The following is a 17,018-nucleotide window of genomic DNA, read 5'->3' on the forward strand; positions in this document are numbered from 1 at the left end:
CTTTTTGTATACGTGATTCCTGGAGGTTCTTTGCCAGAAGACTCTGTCTTCAGGCAGGAGGAGCTTCTGCATGGTGCTGTGTCGGTGGCTTCTCCATGGCCATTGTCCAGAATTAAGAGAGGAGGACAACAGTCACATCAGAGCAGCCACAACCAAGGCATGTACATCAGTGGCACTCTTCACTAAATGTGTAGTGCTCTCATACCCACCCCTGGGTCCTAGAGTCCTGATGTCATTCTCTTGACTTTCTATTTCTTGCCTGCTCTCCCTGCCCCTCTCCTCCTGCCCTTATTTCCTCCCCTCCCCACACCCCTATCTTCCTTTTTCCCCCTACTGTTCTAGTCTAAAATATTCAATACATTGATTTTACGATTAGGGCCTCAAAGGAGAAAGATCTTAGAGATATCTGAATCCATGAGAATGAGAAGATTGTTCCTTGTTCTCCCTACGCCCAACCCACACTCACCAAATAAACCCAGGTGGAAGAGATATAATGGTTGGAGCCTGAGGGAGAAGGGGCCTTGGGTAGTCAGCACATTTATCCCTCTCCAAAGGCCAACTCCAAGCCAATTGCCCAGAGCAGTGGGGTGACAGAGGATGTACCCACTCTTTGGAAGGATGTGTTTGTGGGAGGAAGAGGGCAGAGAAAGGTCTATTCTAGAAGAGGCAGAGAATCCCCACCAGACCTACACGGCAGCCTTTAACCAAGCCTGGAAGAATTCAGTGTAAATTAATAATCAGACTACACGTATAGGTTGATTCCCAGGAGAACTCAGGGACCCAATGGACTCATTTTAAGAAGGAAAGGGCCCTGAAGGAGCACACCTAATGCTTCCATATGAATGGGAGCTGGGAAGGACTAACTTTGACTCATGCTTTTAAAGATATTTTTGTGATAATAAGTCCACTCTTGTTAATTTGTTTGTTTGGGAGTGTTTTTGGATATGAAGTGCAGAGAATTCATCAGTCCATGCAAACCTTTGGTACACTTCTTTTTTTTAACATTTTTTAAAATTAATTAATCTATTTATTTTTGGCTGAGTTGGGTCTTCGTTGTTGCGCGCGGGCTTTCTCTAGTTGCGGCAAGGGTGGGGGGCTACTCTTCGTTGCAGTGCGCGGGCTTCTCATTGAGGTGGCTTCTCTTGTTGCAGAGCACAGGCTCTAGGCACGTGGGCTTCAGTAGTTGTGGCACGAGGGCTCAGTAATTGTGGCTTGCAGGCTCTAGAGCGCAGGCTCAGTAGTTGTGGCGCACGGGCTTACTTGCTCCGCGGTATGTGGGATCTTCCCGGACCAGGGCTTGAACCCATGTCCTCTGCACTGGCGGGCGGATTCTTAACCACTGTGCCACCAGGAAAGTCCCTGATGTGCTTTTTTAAATTGATTTTTTCCTTCCATCTCTGATCCTTACTCTCATTCTGTCACATACAGATCATAGATAACCTTTTTAAACGATGATTTATGTCTTTAAATATGTATCTCTGAATAATAAATAGCACTGTTTTCTGCATTTATACGTTTTAGGTTTATATAAATTTGCAGTATGTGTCTCACCCTGTTTCTCACTTTTGTCCACTCAGCACTGTTTTTAGTTGTTGCTGCTGGCTGCTTTGTTGTGCTCCATAGAATGCATCTGCCATCCTGTGCTTGTGTGTCCTCCTAGCAGTGGGCATTCAGCTCATCCCCAGCTCCCAGCTCCCACAATGGTGCTGCCATGAACATCCTTGTGCAGCTCCACTTAGGAGGCTCAGAGAGACTTTTCTGAGTTTATACTCTAAGGGTAGGATTGCATGGTCACAGGGTACACTCATACTTCAAGTTCACCACACACTGGCCAATTGCTACACCCATCTGCATTCCCACTAGTGGGGCACGTGGGTTCCTGTTTTCTCACATCCCCAGCAATGTTTGGCATTGTTGGTCTTTCTAACCTTTGCCACCTTGATGCATATATGTGCTTAATTACTTTTCAATTCTACTTATGTTTCTCTTATTAGTGAGTTTGAGTACCTCTTCATATACTGCTTAGCCATTGGATTCCCCTTCTGTGAATAGCCTGTTAGCATTCTTTCTCATTTTTCTTTTGGGGTTTCCTGTGCTTTTCTTATTGATAATTGAGATTTTCTTATATATTATAAATTAGTGATATTACAAATATTTTCTTATATCACTCATTTATTAATTTTGTCTATGGTGTTCTTCATGGCATGGAACTTAATTTTTCTAGAGTCAAATCCATTAATTTTAACCTTATGATTTATGCTTTGAGAGTTTATTTAGAAAGCCTTTCCCACCCAAATATCAAAGATATTCTCCAAAATGTCCATGTGAGTCTTGCTTTAACCTATCCCACATGTTTTAACGTGTAGCACTATCACTCACATAACTGAGTTTATAAATTACTCTTTAATCCAGATATTATTCAAATGATGTGTTCTAGTTTGCATATATATGGGGTTTTTTCAAGATATTCTGATGTTACTGATTTCTAATTTTACTGCATCGTAGGCAGAAACACATTTGTGTAGTATCAACTCTTTGAAATTTACTGAAGCTTCCTTTGTGACCTAGTCCATAGTCAATTTTTGTGAATGTTCCAAGTATGCTACAAAAGGAAATTGTATTCTTTACCTGTTGTGTTTAAGGTTCTAATAAATCTGTATTAGGATAACTTTATTAATTCTGTTACTCAGATTTATATATATTTTTACCTTTTGCCAATTTGATACATTAGTTTTTAAGGTAAGTGTGCTTAAATTTCGAACAATAATTATTGATCCATCTGTAGCTTCCCATGATTCTGCCAGTCATTTTTTTTATATATTCTGATATATTCTGTTCCGTGGGAGGAGAGTTAAACAGCCTGTCTTCTTAATCTGTTATTTTATTTGTGAGTATATATTGTTCTTCTTTGTCCCCTATGTCTGTATCTATTTTGCCTGATATTAAAATTGATACTTTAGCTCTCTTGGTAACAATTTTCCTATAATACCTTTTTCCATCTCTTAATTTTCAATCTTCATATTTTTTTGTTTTAATTACTGATATATTTGAGCTTTTAAATTTCCTTTTGTCCTACCTGTTTTATGTTCCTTGCTTTCTCCTTTCTTGCCTTCCTTTAGTTTAGTCAAATATTTTTGTCATCCCTTTCCCTATCTATTAACTGGTAAGTTATACATTATTTTATTTTTCTTCTAGTGATTACTATAGAATTTGTCACTTGTATCCCCGACTTATTACACTCTAATGCAATTAGTCAATTCACCACTTTCTGGACAATGTAAGGGACTTTGAGTATGTTAATTCTCTCTTGCCTTCTGCTTGATGTTATGTTGTTTTGTACTTAAATCACCATATGTTTCATACCACAGACAAGAAGAAAGAGGAAGGAGATATTTGTAATTCATATAATTGACAAAGGGCTCATATCTAGAATCTATAAAGAACTCCTATATATCAATAAAACAAAGACAAACAACTGAATAGAAAAGTGGACAAGAGACTTTTTTTTTTTTTTTGGCCGGGCCCTGTGGCTTGTGGGATCTTAGTTCCCCAGCTAGGGATTGAATCATGGCAGTGAAAGTGCCAAGTCCTAACCACTGGACTGCCAGGGAACTCCCTGGCAAGAGACTTTTCACAAAAAAGGATACCCAAATAACTAAAAAGCATATTAAATGACATTCCTCTCATCAGTCACCAGGGAAATGAAAATTAAAGTCATAGGATACTACTACATTTCCACTAACATTGCTAAAGGTTTTTAAAAGCCTAATAACATCAAGTTGGCAAGTATATAGTGCTCTCATATGTTTTCTCATATGTGGTTGTTTAGAATATATTTGGTATAACTAACTGGCATTATTACTAAGTTTAAATGTTTGAATACCCTATGACCCATCAGTATCACTCCCAAATATACACCCAACAGAAATGCATACATATGTTCACCAAAAGACACAGCTAAGAATGTCCAAAAGCTACGTGTTATTTGTAATAGCCAAGGTCTGGAAACAATCCAAATGTTCATCAGAAGTAGAGTAGATAAAATTGTGATCTGTTCATACAAAGAAAATGATGAAACAAACTCCTATGCTTAACATGATGGATGACTCCCACAAACATAATGTTTGTGAAAGAAGCCAGACTAAAAAGATTTCATACTGTATGATTCCGTTTATGTAACAGAGGAGGAAGGGAATAGTGACTGGGAGGGCCTACCAGTCCAGAATTTCTTCCTGCCCAGAAGTAGGTATTCTTCTTATATTGTAAAACAGAAAATATAAAGATATGAGGTCCAAGATATGATATTTGTTGCCTGTGTTGAGACCTGACTAATGTTATTAGTACTTAATGTTGAGCACTTGCTACAAAATTGAGTAAATTACCCTCTGCCAAAATCCACCACCTCCTGAGTGCTTTCCAAATTATCAGTACCAAACCTTGTCAGCAGATGGCGGGCCTTGTACGCATATGTGCTGAATACCCAACAAGAATTTAAGTTAATGTTCCAAGCTGTCCTACAGTTTTGTGTTTAAGGGAGTTGTTTTAAACTTCACTGCTTCTTTTCGTCCTGATTCTTCACTGTAACATATTCATTGGAACATGCATGTTTAAACTGCATGGTTTTCATGCAATCACTTTGTTTCCTCAGTGAAGTGTGAATATTTTGTCTAAACCAATCTGCTTTAGAAAGTAACAAGGCTTTGGTTTTGTACATTTCTACAATTATGCTTACAACCACAAGGGCTTTTTCTTTTGCCTGGTCTTGGAAGTGGAAGACCAGGATAATTTCTTAGGCAGCTCTCGCGGGATTTGTGTTTCTCTTAAAAGGGTATCTTTCAGTGCATCCTCTTCCTCCTCCTGCCTCGCCTTTTACGGTGCCCATCAGGCTAGGCCAGTTCTTTTCTCCTTGGGCTGACAGATAAGGGCTGCAGGGTGACTCACGCTCCATGCCTTCCATCCCTAACTGTGGCCTGAAGCTTCATTGCTTCTACCTGCCCTTCTCTGTTCCAGCACTACTTCATTCAGTAATTATTTATTAACTTTGGAGAGTGAATCCAAATCTTGTGTTCCTATGTGTGCAGTTGTTTTTTCAAATGGGACCAAGGTAGTCACTAATGAAAGCAAGCAAATTTTTTCCAGTGTTAAGGATTATTTTCTATCCTGGTTACTGGTAGATAGATTCCCCAGAGACATAGTGTCTTTATAAAGGCAGGAGTACACCATTGCGCACACACACACACACACACACACACACACACCCCTTTTAAAATAATCTTTCTATGTGACATGATGGTTATGGCCTATTGAGACTGCTGCTCTGGAACATGTGACCTGTCCCCAGCTTTCTCTGTGACTGCTTGATTTGTCATCTTTGGAGTCGTCCACAGCTTACCCAGAGAGCACTTTGCCTGGCCTTGCTTGCTGTGCTGAACTAGCTCTCAAGTGTGCCTGTGATAAGTAAATGCTTCTCAGAACATTAACAGGACACCTTCAAGGTATCTCTAAGGTATGTGACATGATATATTTGACAATATGGCCTTAGAGTCAGGTCGCCCTGGGTTCGTGTCAGCATCCATTCAACCTTCCCAACTGAAGGACCCTGGGCAAGTCCTTCCTTCTCCTCTCCTGTTGAAGTGGGAATGATCAGCCCCCAGAGGGTTGCTGTGGTGATGAAATGAACCCTACATTAAAGCATCTGGGTATGTGGTAGGCCTAAAAAAGTAGCTATTATTATTGCTACTGTCTAATTGAGCATTTTCCTTTCTGCCATTTCATCCTGGAAATGATTTGATTTTAAAGCATGTAGTACCGACATCACAGAATAAGATACTGTACTTCAAGACTGCCCCTGTCTTGCTATATTCTTTCCTGTTCTTTTTTTCCCTATGACTTGAGAAGGCTGTTTTGTTTCATTTTGGTTTTTTGTCTTTGCTCTTACGAACCACCTAAACTAAAAATCAGATATGTATATATCTGTATGTAGATATGTGTATATACATATACACATGTATATGTTTTAAGCTCGAGTTTGTTTCTTTGTCCTGCTTTCTCTAGATTCATTATAGTCACAAGATTTGGAAAATGATTCTAACACAAGTTTTCCAGAGAGGAAAGAACATGGGAGAGGCTTCTCCCTTAGCCAGTACTTCCTGGGAGGGGGTAGAAGACAATGGAGAAAACAGTGGCAAGGGGGACAGTGTCTATATCTACCTGCCGTCACCTCATTAGGATGGTGGGATTCTATTTAGTTCCACATGTTTTCCAGAATACATTCCCAAGGCTTTTATTGTGAATTTTTGATACTTTGGTAAATAGCCTTTACTTTTACCATTGTCCTCCCTTAATTGGTCCAGTCAATAACCTCCAAATCTAGCTTTTGCTTGCTCTACTCAGCTTTTATTTTTTTAGTTCATTCCATCACCTAGAGATGTGTTTTTTTTTGGGGGGTGGGCTGTGTTGGGTTTTCGTTGCTGCTTTTGGGCTTTCTCTAGTTGCAGCGAGCAGGGGCTACTCTTTGTTGCGGTGCGCGGGCCCTCTCACAGTGGTGGCTTCTCTTGTTGCGGAGCATGGGCTCTAAGCACATGGGCTTTAGTAGTTGTGGCACATGGGCTTAGCTGCTCCACGGCGGCATGTGGGATCTTCCTGGACCAGGGCTCGAACCCGTGTCCCCTGCATTGGCAGGCGGATTCTTAACCACTGCCCCACCAGGGAAATCCCAGTGTTTCTTTAAAGAATCACTTTCTCTGCACTTATCTTTTGGACATAAAGGCTCTGACAAATGCTCATGTGCTCAAAACCCTCCTTCTCCCTTTCCTACTTCCAGGAAACACCCCACTGCTCTCCAGAGGAGATATTTCTCCTGTCAGCGCCGCCCATTCAATGCTATGTGCCTAGAATGTTTTATGCTTATTTAACAAAGAAGGAAATAATTTGATTTTTCCTGGCACTCTTCATCATCCTATATTCTCGCGATTGAAGAGACGCTCTTACTTTATACAAAATCTGTTTTTTTAAATCATTTTTTAAAATGTGGGGAAGCAGAAAAACACATGGCACAGACTACTTTCATATACTTTATCTACTTTCTATTATTTGAATCCTCTAAAGCTTTACTATTTTTATTTTTGTTGAAGTATAGCTGATTTACGATATTATATTAGTTTCAGGTGTACTGAAAGTAATTTCATAGTGATTCAATATTTTTATAGATTGTACTTCATTTTAAGTTATCACAATATAATGCCTAAATTTCCCTGTGCTGTACAATATATCCTTGTTGCTTATCTACTTTATATTTAGTAGTTTGTACCTCTTAATCCCCTACTCCTATCTTGTCCCTCCCCCCATCCCTCTCCTCACTGGTAACCACTAGTTTGTTCTTTATATCTGTGAGTCTGTTTCTGTTTTGTTATATTCATTCAATTCTTTTACTTTTTAGATTCCACTTATAAGTGATAGCATAGAGAGTATTTGTCTTTTGTCTTGCTCTGTCTGACTTATTTCACTAAACATAATAATCTCTAGGTCCATTCATGTTGTTGCAAATGGCAGAATTTCATTCTTTTTATGGCTGAGTGTTATTCCATTGTGTGTGTGCGCCCACATATATATCGAGTTGGCCAAAAAGTTCGTTTGTGTATTTTCGTAAGATGTTATAGAAAAACCCAAACAAAATTTTTGGCCAACCCAATATATATGTATCACATCTTCTTTATCCATTCATCTGTTGATGGGCACTTAGGTTGCTTCTATATCTTGGCTATTGTAAATAATGCTGCTATGAACATTGGGGTGCATGTATCTTTTCAAATTAGTGTTTTCATTTTCTTCAAATAGCTTTACTATTTTAGAGCACTGCATTTTGGTCTTTCCCTTTTCTAATACTCTATCTGTATAATATACATTTCCCTTAAACAACTGCACTTAATAATAATGATTTTAAACAACCACCCTAGCTAGCAATTCTTGATCACCTTCTGGTCTGGCTCTTGCTAAGTGCTTTGCAGACCTCATCTCACCGTTTAATCTGCAGTCCTCCCTGTGATGTGGGTGGGTACCCTTCATATTCCCATTTTCAAATGAAGAAAACCGAAGCTGAGAGAAGTGAGGTCATTTCCCAGCATCACAAAGCTGGGAAGTAGCAGAGCAGAGCCAGGTCTGCATCCAACTCTGTTGTCCACACTCCTCACCACAGCACAGATCCCATTCACTAGCACAGAATGGAAACCTGACAATGCCCTCTACAGAGCACAGCTTTTACCTATGTGTGCCAGATGGTAAAGAGAGACCCAGATGTAAACCTTTTCTCCTTTTGACTCTAGAAAATCCTAATTTTCCTCTTCCAAGATTGATTTTTCATCAGATTTCCATAATCAGCAACGGTCCCACAAGGCTTCTGCTGTTCACGGGTGCTCAATATTCTTGCCAAATTCCTGAGCTTTTAAAAGGAAACCCTCTATTGCCTTAGTAATACCAGAGGAGATTGCACTTGTTTGTTGCAGGTTAAAACAAGTCTCCATCCCTGTGGGATCTTCTGAATCTCATCTGAGATGAGATAGTGTCTTGTCATGTGCTCTGTAGAATTACTGCAGATGTATTTTCATTCAATGAAATATGCTGTGGTTTAAGTTGTGGACCTGCCAAATTAACAGACTGCCACGTTTGGTCATTCAGCATTCTCTATTTTTTCATCTGTCCAGTGTATTTCCTAAAGCTACCCAAACACATTATGGGCCCACTAGATAATAAATCCTCAAAGCATCCCTGGCAGGTAGATAGGAAAGGAAAGGAGAAAATGTTACCCTCCCACACATTACTTACGAGCAAATAGAGACAGACAAGATTGGCTGAAATTGACTGATGGCTTTAAATGAGTTGGAAATGGAGGTAAGACTGTAATTTAGTTATTTCCTGATGTAGTACTCCCCCAGTTCCTTTTTTATTAAACATATTGTGAAGCTAAAGTAATTTTATTTTCTATTTTGCCTTTTCTTTTATGTGAACAGTGTACCCTCAATGAGCTCCAGAATGCTCATTGTAGATTGCATTAGCTTGATAGCCTTCATTTCTGGCTGGTTAGTGCCAAGACCCTGGAATAGCATGCAACAACAATTTCAAAGGGTGAGAGTAGAAAGTGCCACATTCTCTGCACATGCTAAACAACAGAGTGTTGTATTTGTTCATCTTTTTAACCAAATATCTCAGGCATATAAAACTAAAGATATTGCTACGCGAATACTCAAGTACACACTACCAAGCTTCAAAATAGAACATTTCAGATAAGTGGAAGCCTGTTACGCGTTCTTCTCAATTTCTTTTCTTCTCCCCATGTTACAGGCAATTGTGGTGTTGAATTAAGTGTTTTTCATTCCTCTGAATCTATACATGTATAGCCATAAAAAATATACAGTATTATTTTTCATTTTTTTACTTCATAAGTATGTTTCCTTCTGTAGCTTGCTTTTTCCCCCCAATACTTTTCTATTTTTGAGATGTATCCACGTCAGTTGATACACATAGTGCTATTCTCTTCATTTTGAACCTCCATATTATGTTTAATCCATGTAACTTTCCTCTAATTTAATTATACATTCTGAGGGTGAACACATAAATTGCTTCCCGTTTTTCACTATTATAAACACTATTTCCATGATCGTTTTTGTACATGTCTCTATGGGAATATGTGCAAGGTTATCTCTGAGGTATATGCCCAGGAGTGGAATTGCTTAATTGACAAGTATCCACATCATCAACTTTACTGGGTTTGCTTTCCACCAGTTTATACTCTCACCAGCAGTAATTCCCATTACTCTATGTCCTCATCAATACTTGATATTGTCAGACTTTGTATCTTTGCCAATCATATAGTTTCTTTAATTGCATTTCCCTGATAGTGAGATTTGACATCTTTTCATACATCTGCTGGACATTTGGAATTTCTGTTCTGTGAAATGTCTGTTCATTTCTTTTACTCACTTTTTAACTGGGCTATTTGCATTTTTCTTATTAACTTGTAGACATTCTTCATATTTCTGATGACAAGTTATTTGCTGGTTACATATATTGTATGTACTCCCAATGTGTAATTTGCCTTCTCACTTTCTTTATGATGAATTTTGAGGCACAGGAGTTGTTGGGTTTTTTGGGGTTTTTTTTTTTTTTTTTTGCAGTACACAGGCCTCTCACTGTTGTGGCCTCTCCCGTTGCAGAGCACAGGCTCCGGACGCGCAGGCTCAGCGGCCATGGCTCACGGGCCTAGCCGCTCCGCGGCACATGGGATCTTCCCGGACCGGGGCACGAACCCATGTCCCCTGCATCGGCAAGCGGACTCTCAACCACTGCGCCACCAGGGAAGCCCAAGTTTTTATTTTTAATGTGACCAAATTTACCTACTTCTTTCATTCTGATATGTACTTTTGTATCTTATTTAAGAAGTCCTTCCCTACCCCAAAGTCATGGAGTTACTTTTCCTTATATTTTCCCTCAAACGTATCAAAGTTTTGCTTTTTAAATTTAGGCCTCTAAAAGTCACTTGGAACTTTTGTGTACATAGTGTGAGGGATCTAATTTTTTCCCTTTGGATAACTTAAGTGAGGAGGTAAATAGTTTTACCTACAGGTGAAAGAAGGACTCACAGTCTGAAGAATTCTATAGGGTTTGAAATGTGAGACCAATGATAGGTTGACAAAAATCTTTTAAACTTAGAGAGTTCAGAAATGGCAACAGGTCACCTTCATGTGTGACTGTGTCCCTTCAGGGCTGGGCATCCTGCTAACAGCTTGTTGGATGTCATTGGATTCATGAGGTCTGTACCCTCATGTAGACATTCTTGTAGCAAGGGCAAAACTATGGTCAATGAAAGCCATGTGTTTGTTCCTGCTGAAGTTGTCTCCTTCCAGTTCTCCTTCTCAGCAGATACTCAAATTAAATTTCCAGGCAGTGAAGTAATGGAACGTTACCACTTGGACTTGACCACAATGTGATTTATAAAAGAAAAATTGGTACTTCCATATCTAACTAGCTGCCCTGGGTGAGTACACCCAGTGTTCATCTATTAGGGTGCTGATGAAAGGAAAATCTCTGAGCCTGGAGTCAGCCAGTAGGAGTTCTGCACTAGCTTATTATGGCTGCCATAACAAAGTACTACCAGCTAGGTGATTTAAACAACAGAAAGTTTTTCTGAGATGAACATGTGGGTGGCGATGGTTCCTTCTGGGGACTGTGAGGTGTTCCACGCCTCTCTCCTAACTTCCAGATGTGTACTGGCAACCTTTGGTGTTCCTTGTCTTACAGATGCATCACACCAATCTCTGCCTTTGTGTTCACATGGCATTCTCCCTGTGCCTCTGTGTCCAAATATCTCCTTTTTTTAAAGGACACCAGTCATACTGTCCAGTATGACATTTTCTTAATATAACTAATTATGTCTTCAACGATGCTATTTCCAAATAAAGTCACATTTTGAGGTACTGAGGGTGAGGACTTCATATGAATTTGGGATGGGGGGACACAATTCAAACCCTAATAGGTTCTTACAAAGTTTCTTTTATTCCACCTTTTATAAAATTTCAATAATTTCTCCAGCCCTTAATTAGAGCAACAGTCTAATATTTTTGCAACTAAATCAATGTGAAAATATGTTCCTTTCTTGAAGATTTTTTCCCTAAAATTTATTCCAAAATCTGTGAAAATTAAGGTATGAACTATAGCCTCAAAGTCTCTAAGTCAGTGGATCTGCAGGTTGTTTCTTGTCTTCCCTCCTCACCCCACCCTCCCTCCTTCCATAGACAGCAGGCACCCACTGTGTACCAGACACTGCAGGGTGCTGGGGATGTCAAAATGAATGTGGCAGCCTTGGACTCTGCTTTCTCAGAGTCCTGCACTAAAGGTCTTTGTGCCGAGTCCCCAGGCACTTATAATGCAATGCGAGAGATGTATCCTGAGAGGGGAGGTTCACAGTTCTGTGGGAGCACAGTCAGGTGTTCACAGAGTCGCCCAACCCAGCCTGGGATGCCAGGGAACAGCCAGCACTAGAATGAGGGAGCCAGGTGCCAGACCACACCATTTAAGGAGGCGCTCACACTTGGATGCCAACCCTGCTCCTGCCCGACGCTGAGAGTGAGCACCTCCTTAAATGGTATGTCTTAGGTGTCTCACTGGTCTCACTCTAGTCCTGGCCCTGGCAGGGAAAGCTACGTAAAGGAGGAGACAGCTAAGCTAAAACTGGAAAAGGGATGATAGAAAGATGAATGGCAGTTTGCCAGGTAGAGATGGAAGAAAGAACATTCCAGATAGAAGGACCAGCGGAGACCCAGAGAGAAGGTAGCCGTGACACAACTGGGGGGCTGAAAGATAACTGGCATCAGGGGAGCCAAATGGGAAGGTTTAGATGACTTCCATGAGTCATCTGAACTCACCAAGTCGAGGGAAACTAGAGTCCCAGCAGAGCCACTGCCACCTCTGCGCCACATTTTTACACAACTGGATGAGTGAACGAAGCCTTCGTGAGAATTTTTTTTTAAAGTCTCCTTTTCTCCAGGTGGACACAGGCTTGTATCCAAGCTCACAGCTCAGTCAGCAGAGCCTGGGCTGGATTGAAACTCCCACTTGCCCCCTTGGGCAGGTGTCCATCAGGATTTAGGCAGAGGAAGGCACAGGAGTCTGTGGGTGCAGAGTCGGGCCCTGAGGACAAGAGTTTGAGGCTCTTAGTGTTGGACCAGAACTCCAAAACCAACCCCAGATGGCCTGGTGTGCTTCACTCAGCTCTGAGCTGGAGGATTGGCCTTTCTGTTCCAACCCCATGTTGTCACATCGTGAATTCTGCTACTCTGGGAGTTGGGAGCTATATTGAATTTATTTTTCTTTTGTAACTCACCGATCCTCAGGCTAATTTCCTTAACCACAGCTTAGTGGCTTGAGTTGATCAGCCGAAGGGAAAAGACTGGATTTATCACCTATTTCTAGATTCTTCCGCATCTGGGATCATGATATTAAATATATTAACATATTTAAACTTACAGTATAATTGATTTGCCAGAATATTCCATTAAAAGTATTTTTGTATGGCTTTTCTCTCTATGAATTTACTGTTTCTCTTTAAGATTATACTTTTCATAGACCTAGGCATTCCCCTGGAGACCTCCAGGACTTAGAGCTCCTCAGGAGGCATACCAACAGCTTTGGAAGGTTAGAGAGAGACCAGTAGCTCAGTGTCAAAGCCTGATTTATGGCATCCCCTTGGGAATGCCCACTCTGTTGAGTGTCAGGTGCAGCAAGACCCACAGCATTCTCTGTTCTCCTAACCCCCCCCCCATCTAAAACATGGGTAGGATCATCCAGTGACGCAACCAATTTAGAGCCAGAGCTGACATCTCTTTCTGACCTGCTTTAAATGAGCAAGTTAGGAATAGTGTCTGGCTCGCAGATGATATTAAGGTTAAAATAATTTGATTTTTGTTTAATAATTATTAATACAGTTATTTCTTTAAACAAAAATGACTAAGTTTATGGCTGAGTCTCATCCATATTTCGTTTGCTTCCAAAATGTTCACAAACTTTTCAAAAATAACAGATTTATTTAGATATAATTCACATGCCATACAATTCACCCAATTAAAGTATACAATGTGATGGGTTTTAGTATGCAACATCACCACGAACAATTTTACATTTTCATTCCATTAGCAGTCTGTCCCCATTCTCAAATTCCCCAACCCCTGGCAACTACTAGTCTACTTTCTGTCTGTATGGATTTGCCTGTTAGGGACATTTCATGTAAATGGAACCATAGAGTGTGTGGTCTTTTGTGACTGGCCTCTTTCACTTAGCATAATTTTTTCAAGGTTCATCCATGTTGTAACATGTATCAATACTTCCTTTCTGTGACTGAATAACATTTTACTGAGTGGATATACCACATTTTATTCATTCATTCTTCAGTTGGTGGACATTTGGGTTGTTTTTACTTTTTGGGTCTTATGAATAGTGCAGTTATGGACATTTGTGTACAAGTTTTTATGTCAACATATGTTTTTGTTTCTTTTGGTTATATACCTAGTAGTGGAATTGCCAGGTCATCTGGTAATTCTGTGTTTAAACTTTTGAGGAACTGACACTGTTTTCCAAAGTAACTGTATGATTTTACATATCCACGAGCAGTGTGTGAGGATTCCAGTTTCTCCACATCTTAGTCAACACTTTTATTATCTTTTTAAAAATCATTATTATTATAGCCACTGTCCTAATGGGAATGAAGTGGTATCTCATTGTAGTTTTGATTTGCATTTTCTTGATGACCATGATGATGAACATCTCTTTATGTGCTTATTGCATCTTCTTCAAAGAAATGACTATTTAGGTGCTTTGCTCATGTTTTAATTGGGCTATTTATCTTTTTTATTATTGTTGTAGGAGTTCTTTTTATATTCTGAATGCAAGCCTCTCATCAGAAATATGATTTGTAAAAATATTCCACAAACCATTTTTTTCACAAACCATTTTTATATGTCCTGAATATTTTTTAAATATGTATTTATTCATTTATTTATTTGGCTGCATTGGGTCTTTGTTGCGGCACACAGGCTTTTCATTGAGGCATGTGGGATTTTTCGTTGCAGTGCTCATTGCAGCACACGGGCTCTTTGTTGCAGCACGTGGGCTTCTCTCTAGTTGTGGCATGCAGGTTTTCTCTTCTCTAGTTGTGGCGCATGGGCTCCAGAGCGTGTAGGCTCTGTAGTTTGTGGCACATGGGCTCTCTAGTTGAGGCACGTGAGCTCAGTAGTTGTGGCGTGCAGGCTTTGTTGCCCCGCGGCATGTGGGATCTTAGTTTCCCTACCAGGGATTTAACCCGCGTCCCCTGCATCAGAAGGATTATTTACCACTGGACCACCAGGGAAGTCCCTGTCCTAAATATTTTTGAAGATGAGTGGTCAATCAAACTTTATATGGCACCATTCAGCCACTAAAAGTGATATTATAGCATTTATTGCCACATTTTAGTGTATGATTAAGTGGAAGAAGCACGTTCTAAAACATTATGATCCTTTTTTAAAAAATGCATAGAGGGCCTCCCTGGTGGCGCAGTGGTTGGGAGTCCGCCTGCCGATGCAGGGGATGCGGGTTCGTGCCCCGGTCCGGGAGGATCCCATATGCCGCGGAGCGGCTGGGCCCGTGAGCCATGGCCGCTGAGCCTGCGCGTCCGGAGCCTGTGCTCCGCAACGGGAGAGGCCACGGCAGTGAGAGGCCCGCATACCGCAAAAAAAAAAAAAAAAAAAAAAAAAAAATGCATAGAAAATCATCTGGAAGTATATATATATATATATATATATATATATATATCAAGGTGTATAGCAGTCATCTTTGGATGTTGTAATTATATATTTTAATTTTCCATATCTTTTCTTACTTTTAGTGATGAAGATGTATTGTTCTGATAGTAAATTATTCTCAATTTTTTAAAAAGCCCAATTGTATAAGAAAATGCCTACCTCACTTGCACATGAGTTTGACTGATTCTACCTATTATTTGGACTTCCCAAAATCTCTTGCGGGTGGGAACAAGATGAGACCACAAATGAGCCCATTTCAACATAACAACCTGAAACTATGCCTCTCAGTTCCAGAGAGACCACAGGCTGGGAGGGGAAGGAGTAAAAGGTATGATTATGTATAGGGATTTAATATCAATCTGTATGGCTTGCTTCAGTTTGCAAAGCACTTTCAGACATCTTACTTGATTCTCACAGCAACCCTATTGGACACCAGTGTTCAGATGAGGAAACCAAGGTTCAGAAACATTTTGTTCTTTCCCAAGGTTGTGTGGCCTAGTAAGTAAGGATGCTCAAACTACAGTCTGGGTTTTCTACTCCTGTTGCAGTACTTGTAACTGATTGCCCTGCCTCTCATACTGTATTCTTCTCTATAAAATTTTCTCTGAGAGTCGGATATTTGAAGGATCACATTTTAATACCTGAAAAGATGCTATGGTGTTAACTTGGAGTGCTGTGCTGTGCTTCTGGCTAAGATGGCTTCATAACCCCCCAAATACTTTTCTTTAGTGTTCTATCTCAGGAAAGGAAGAATTTTTGATACATGAATTAACTTATGCCTTGTTGTTGTTTACTTTTCTATTTTCTTCTCATTTATCAGCTTTATTGCTAAGCTTCGAATATTGCTTTCTTTTAAAATTGTTGCCCAAATGAAATCATCTTGGCATTTGTATTGGCTTTATTTCTCTTCTATGACTTTTACTAGCAGCCTTGGAAACAAAGGACCTCTTCTTTACTTCCTTGGCACATTCTTCATCATTTATGAACATGAGAAAGAAAGATGAATTTTTTCCTTTGCCCAAATAACTATGGCATTGTCTGAGTTATTTAGGTTAAATTAGGTAGAAAAAATTCTGAAGTCATTTTAAAAGTATGTGACTTTCTCTAGATTCTAGACAAGAAGTTGGTTTACAAACTTTTTCTGTAAAGACCCAGACAGTAAATATTTCAGGCTTTGTAGGCTATACAGTGTCTGTTGCAACTCTTCAACTCTGCCATTGTAGTGCAAAAGCAGCCACAGACAATAAGTAAACAAGTGGACCTGACTGTATCAATAAAACTTTATTTACAAAAGCAATCAGTGAGTAGATTTGGCCCACAGGCCACAGTTTGCTGACTCCTGTTTTCAATTATTTAATTTTTGTCTACCAAGAATCCAATTCTTTGACTAAGTGATTTGTTACCAACCATATGTTTCAAAGCCTCTTTCTATCACCATAGATGTCAGTGGGGTTTCTCTTAAAAAATAAAATGTGATACATACAAAGCTACTTATTACCTACTATATTCTAAGCTCATTAAAAGTTAGAAGGCGAGTCCAGTATTACTAGGTTGTCTATTTATCTCTTCCTTTCCAAGGTTAAAGCTGCTGCTAGTTACAACCTGGACCCTTCTTTGTCCAGGAACATATCCCTGACCTCCTCTTGTGTTTTAAACCTCTTTACACTTATAGAAGTTATCGCAGTTCATAAG

The 17,018-nt window shown here is 39.9% G+C and overlaps 1 protein-coding gene across 2 annotated transcripts in view; it reads left to right on the forward strand.

The window, feature by feature from the left end:
- Window positions 1-17,018, forward strand: part of TTC23 (tetratricopeptide repeat domain 23) — a 114,728-nt gene that overhangs the window by 40,957 nt on the left and 56,753 nt on the right. The gene's annotated exons all lie outside the window — the stretch shown is intronic.

The sequence above is a fragment of the Mesoplodon bidens genome (assembly GCF_964165515.1).
Source record: "Mesoplodon bidens genome assembly, chromosome: 3".
Classification (NCBI taxonomy): Eukaryota; Metazoa; Chordata; class Mammalia; order Artiodactyla; family Ziphiidae; genus Mesoplodon; species Mesoplodon bidens.